Here is a 6,258-nt window from a genome sequence, read left to right as displayed (position 1 = left end):
GGCTGGGGGGGGGGGGGTGCGGGTAGGGGAGAAGGTTATAAGAAAGGGAGAAACCGAAAGAAAGTACCTGATCCTACCCTTTAGCCATGTGATGCTGTGTGCTGCCTCAGGAGTCTGCAGGAAGTTACCACCAAGAACAAGACCTGCTCTAAATAGAACCCCTTGACTTGGACCTCCAAGATAAACCTCTATTTACAAATGATCCAGTGTGATATTTAGTTGTTAATGACACTAAAGCTGACTCAAACAACACCCCATACTTCACCTATCGTAATGTCCATTTTTGTTTAATGTCTGTCTTCTTCACTGGATTAGGAGGTCTGAGGATTAATGGACATACCAAATGCACTCCTCTTTGCACTGTGCTTGAAGTAAAGTTGGTACTTGAAAATAAGTAAATTCACTAATAACAATACGATGCCTACTCAAGCCATATACAAAGACAGGTGAAAACCTGGAGAGAAAATGAGATGATAGTCCAGATATTGGGGCAGGGATGGGATGGGGAGAGGACACGAGCAAATCCTTGGAGGGCATGGTCCATGGCTTCTACCTCATGCAAGTCTGGGCAATTGGTCCCCTTCAGACTTGTGGCCAAGGAAGGCTGAATACTTTGCTGAGTCCTGGTAGCTTTTGGTGTGTCCAGTTTTCTTATTTGGTACGCATGTCCAACCCTGCTAGTATTTTTCCAAGAGAGTGAGTCTTTTGAAGTGCTGGGTATACTGCCTTGCTTCAGCCTCCTGGAATGTGACCTCATTCCTTCCCCAGGTCGGTCCCCTCATTAATCAGCCTGCCCAGTCCTGCTCTATCAGGCAGCCTGCCAGGCATCCACCTAGCATGGGTGCTTCCAAGTCAGGGGCCATGACCGCCTTTGCTGTTTAAGAGCATGGTTTTGGAGACAAATATACCTTACTTTTCTGGTAAATCTGCCCTAATTTTAAGATTCCCTTCAAGACACCATCTTCTCCAGGCAGCCTATCCGAATGCTTACCCTCTGCTGCAGCCTCATCTGCTGATTTCCAGGTGCCCTTGTGAGTGTTCCCATCAGTCCTGTGCTGACTGCAGATTAGACTTCTTGCCATTCCTCAAACAGGCCAAGCATGGTCCTGGCTCAGGACCTTTGCATGTGCTTTCCCTCTGCCTAGGAAACTCGTTTCCTAAATGTTTACAGAATAGCTGACTTCTTTGTTATATTCAGGTTTCTGTTCTAAACTTTTTCTTTATTTTTTTTTTTTTAAGAGAAATGTTTGCTATTGGGTGCATGCACTCACTGGAGAGACAGAGAAACAGAAAGCGAGAAATTACTACTCCTCCATTCTCCTCTCAGAATTTTGGGCATGCATGCACACGCATGCACCCAGCATGAGTTTTAAGTTGCCAGGTCTGGGACTCAAACCACTGTCGACTACATGGGAGTCCAGCAACATCCATTACTCCATCTATTGACCCCCACTATTTTTTTTTCCTTGTAAGAGAGAGTTGGTTTATTTTTTGTTTTGTTTTGTTATTTTATTTTATTTTAGGGTGTGTGTGCTCACTAGAGACAGAAAGTGAGAAATCTACCCCACTGAGGGGATAGCCACAGAGCAGTCCCTTTTCTTCCATTCTTCTCTTAGGATTTTGGGCATGGATGCACATGCATCTGGAGTGAATTTCAAGCCATCAGATCCTGGACTCAAACTGTGGTCAGCCATGTGAGTGTCCAGCAATATAATCACTATGCCATCTGCTGGTCCCTCTGTTCCAATCTTACATCCTCAGAAAGCCATGCTTCACCAGCCAATCCACAATACCACAGCCTCCATCACTCTCCATCCCCTTAACCTGCTTTTCTCCCCGCAAAGCACATATTGTCCACTGCAGTGTCTCTGTCGTGCTGTACTGCAAGACCTGACTGCACATCTCGGTGTTCAGTGATGCCTTGTTGGTAGCTTGAAACTGTATTTACACCAAGAAAATTATCAAAGGCTTCAATTAGGGTGTTCTCTTTTTCCTGGAGAACCTGTTGTCAAATATCTCCCTGTACCTCACTGCATGTATGTACTTGCTTGTTTTTTTATCTCCCCTACTAGATCATAACTTCCATAAAGTCAGAGACATTGTTAATATTTTATTCCTAGCATCATATGAAGTGCCTGATAAAAAAAGTATGATCAATATTGTTTGTTGAATGAACTACTTGAACAAATGTGCAAATCAACCAGTCAGAAACAATCACACCAAACTGTGAGTTAAGCTCCTTAAAGCAGACATTGGCTCTTTTTAAATCTTTTGCTCTGAGGACGGGGCCTGGCACATAGAAGGAGTAGAAATGTTGATGAACAAGTGAATACATTCTGGAAAAGGCCGTGTCTAGGTTGACTCCAGTTGCACTCTGATGAGCATAAAAACTAGATAACTCCTCCAGTATTTCCCTTTATGTACCAGAGACAAACTTGCATGAATGCAGGCAGGTAAAAAGCACTGGCCTGGAAGGCAGGAGCCTGGGTTTCTTGTCCCAGCATGGCTATACTTGCTATTTGATAGCACAGCAAGCAAGTCACTTCCCAGCCTGGGTTTTAGTTTTCCTATCAGTAGACTAAGGCATTTGGAAATAGATGATGAGGTTTCTTCTAATTCACAAATTGTGGTTGCTTTTGTGCAAGAGTCAGGACCCTCCCAGCACCCTGCACCTGGAAGATGGCAGAGTGCTCCAGAGCCCAAACACTAGTAACTGTATGGTGGGCCCTGTCTCCTTCCTTGTCTTTATCTCTGCCCAGAAACTCCCAGCTCCTCCCACCTGCCTTCACTTGGCACCTAACTTGAAATTCCCTTGACAATAATTAGAGCTTTGGCTGTTTTGCCTCCTTGGGCTGGACGTAGATGTGAAGGCTCTGAAACAGGGAGGAGTAGGGAAGCTCTATACACTTTGGTAACCTTGGCTTATTTTTTAACAAACAGGTTGGCTAAGTTGCTCGACCAGCTCCATGCTTCCTGTTGTTATTTATGCTACATGGTGCATAAGCAATTACAGCAGCCAAAAGAGCCCTGGAGTAGGTAACAAAAGCTGGCATTTGTTGAGTGCTTACCATGTAACAGGTGCTACTGAAAGCTAAGGCTTGGCAAGCTACAGACCATTGGCCAAATCTTGTTTTTGTGTGGTTCAAGAGCCAAGAATATTTTTCACATTTAAAAAAATATTTCTTTATTTAATTTTATTTGTTGTTATTGTTTATTTTTTAATTTGACCAGAGAGAAAGAAAGAGAAAGTAAGAAAGCAAGCTATCAGGTCCGGGACTTGAACCAGAGACAGCCATTTGGGAGTCCAATATTTTAACCACCATGCCACCTACTGGCCCTTATTTTTCACATTTTAAAATAATTATATAGATACCTCCATAATCATTTTGAATTTTGCTCCTTAGCCCACAAAGCCTAAAATACTTATATAACCTTTAGAAAAACAGTTCTTCAGTCCCTACTCTAAAATTTCTAATATAGATTAATTTCTTTTTTTCTTTAGAGGATTTGCCTTAGGGCATATGTGTCCCCCAGAGAAAGAGAGAGAGAGTGACAAAGAGAGAAAGAGAGACAGTGAGAGGGAAAGTAAGAAATCACCTCCCAGGGTGGATGGCCACACCACAATCCCTTGTCCTTCATTCTCCTCCTGGGATCTTGGGCATGCACACACATGCACCCAGTATGTTTGAAGCTACCAGATCCAGGATTTGAACCACGGTTGATCATGTGGGAGCCCAGGGACGTAACTGCTACACCATCTGCTGGCCCTCCACATAGACTAATTTCTAATCCATTTAACAATCCTACAGAATAGGTTTCTGTTATTACTCTCATTTTATAGATGAGAAAACAGAGGCACTGGAAGGTGGTTTACTGAAGGTCGAATAGTATATATTGAAGTCAAGATTTGAACCCAGGCAACTGGTTTCTAAGTGCCTTCCTTTTTTTTTTACATAAAAATTTTGAGTTTATTAATCCTCTTATGAAAAATCTGCACAATCATCACAGATCGTCACTGCAGAATCTTTACTCCTTCGACTTTTTCCCAGCACCAACGCTGGCCTTTGCAGTCCTCTTGACTTTCTTTATTCTGTTCTTGCGTTCTTTGCGCTGTTTCCTTGACATCTTTTCCTTCTCATACAGACCATGTCTTGCACATCTATGTTTGGGTTCGTTTTTCTTTGCATAATCCAAAGTATCATAAATCATGCCAAAGCAAGTTTTCTAGCCACCGCCAAAATGGGTTCTAAGCATGAACACAAAGATGACATCTGGTGTGATCTTGTACATTTTTACTAGTTTTTCCCGAATTTCTGTCTTAGGTACTATTGTCTTCCTGGAGTGAAGGATATCAATGACTATTTGTTTCCTATGAAGTAGTCGACTAGTCATGAATTTCCTGGTACAGAAAGTTACTATGTCATTCATGACGGCAGTATATACTCAGGCAGCCAGGGAGCCCTGAGTTACTTCTTAAGACCAAACTGCCTAAAGTTTTCAGTAACTAGCCATGTGGCCTTGAACCATTCATTTCACTGCTCCTGTTAAATGAGGTGAAGATGGAGCCATTTTAAAGCTGAGGTGTATACTGGCCTGTTCAGGGAAACTATGCTCTAAACTTCATCTTCTAGACTCCAAAAATATTCAGAGAAGAAGTCATTTTAAAGCTGAGGAGTGTCCTGGCCTGTTCAGGAAAGCTATGCTCTAAACTTCATCTTCTAGACTCCCGGAATATTCAGACAAGCACAGTGGAGGAGAGATCTTGTCACAGAATGACCAGAAACCACTGCAGAGGCATAGGAAACTTGAGAAAACAAGAAAATATCTCTCCCCTAATGAAAAAGAACAATCCCTCATCATCCACAGACAGTACAGTCGAACTCACAGAAATGTCTGATAGAAAATTCAGAATATTCATACTGACAAAACAAAACGAGATGCGAGAGTTGAGAAACAACTCCAGAAGATGCAGGAGAAAAGAGATGAATTGCAGGAGGTGTTGAAGTTCTTCCATGATCTGAAAGAGGAAATACACACCATAAAAAAAGAATCAAATGGAGCTATTAGAGATGAAGGCTGCCATTCAGGAAACCAAAACCTCCCTTGAAAGTATTAAAAGCAGATTAGTCCATGCAGAAAATCAAATCTTGGATATGGAAGGCAAAATCTCTGATCTAGAAAAAAACAACCAAAAAAAAAAAAAACTGAGAAAATAACCCCCCAAAATGAGAATACTATATGAGAAATACTAGACAGCATTAAGTGCCCAAACATCCAGATAATCGGTATCCCAGAAGGTGAGGAAACTAATAAGGGCATTGATAATCTATTCCATGAAATCTTAGAAGAAAATTTTCCAAACCTAGAGAGGCATTCAAATATCCAGACCCAAGAAATACAAAGGACCCCTAATAGAATTCACCCAAGAAGATCTCCAAAGCACATCATAGCCAGACCGGTCAAATCTACAGACAAAGACAAGATACTAATATTGGTAAGAGAGAAATGTCAGGTTACTTATAAAGGTTATCCAATCAGGCTAACCTCTGATTTCTCATCAATGCAAGCAAGGAAAGAATAGGAAAATATATTCAAAGTGTTAAGTGAAAAACAGTTTCAACCAAGAATATTATACCTGGCAAGATTATCTTTCATATGGAATGAAAGGATAAAAACATTCTCAGATAAACAAGATCTGAAAGTATTTGCCAATAGTAGACCTACTCTTCAAGAAGTTCTGAAAGGAGTGCTCTACCAGGAAAACTAAAGACATATAAAGAAATAAAAGAATAAAAGGCAACCAAGGAAAGGACCAATATAATGCTCGGGACAAGAAATATCAATAACATTGAATGTTAAATTCCAGGATTTAAACAGAAGATTGGACCACAGTAACACTGCATATTCAACAGAAGAGAGTTTGAACATAAGACTGAACTGGTGAAATAGAATTTTATGACTTTTAAGTAAAACATTACTGATTTTTTTAAACTATGTTTTGTTTTCCCAATTTAAGCATTTTACTTTCTTCTGAGTTGTTGATAGGTTCAGCAATTTCTTAAAAAAATAATAGTTTTAATTGAAACATAAACTTTTCTCCCTTCCTGACTCTTTTGCAATTGAAAGATATTTGTTAGCATTCTTATTTTGTGGTAGAATGACTATTTGCATAAGTTCAATAATACAATAGTATCTGTTGCCTTGAATCAGAAATTGAATTCTTCTGGGGCTTTGTGCAAATAACAGACCAAATTGAGA

General features: G+C 40.6%; 1 pseudogene; it reads right to left on the bottom strand.

The window, feature by feature from the left end:
• Positions 1 to 4,026: 4,026 nt before the first annotated feature.
• On the bottom strand, positions 4,027 to 4,428 carry LOC106735532 (40S ribosomal protein S24 pseudogene; annotated as a pseudogene).
• Between the last annotated feature and the right edge of the window lie 1,830 nt (positions 4,429 to 6,258).

This window comes from Tupaia chinensis, unplaced genomic scaffold (genome assembly GCF_000334495.1).
Source record: "Tupaia chinensis unplaced genomic scaffold, TupChi_1.0 Scaffold000425_1, whole genome shotgun sequence".
NCBI lineage: Eukaryota > Metazoa > Chordata > Mammalia > Scandentia > Tupaiidae > Tupaia > Tupaia belangeri.
This window is presented reverse-complemented; position numbering and strand designations above follow the sequence as displayed.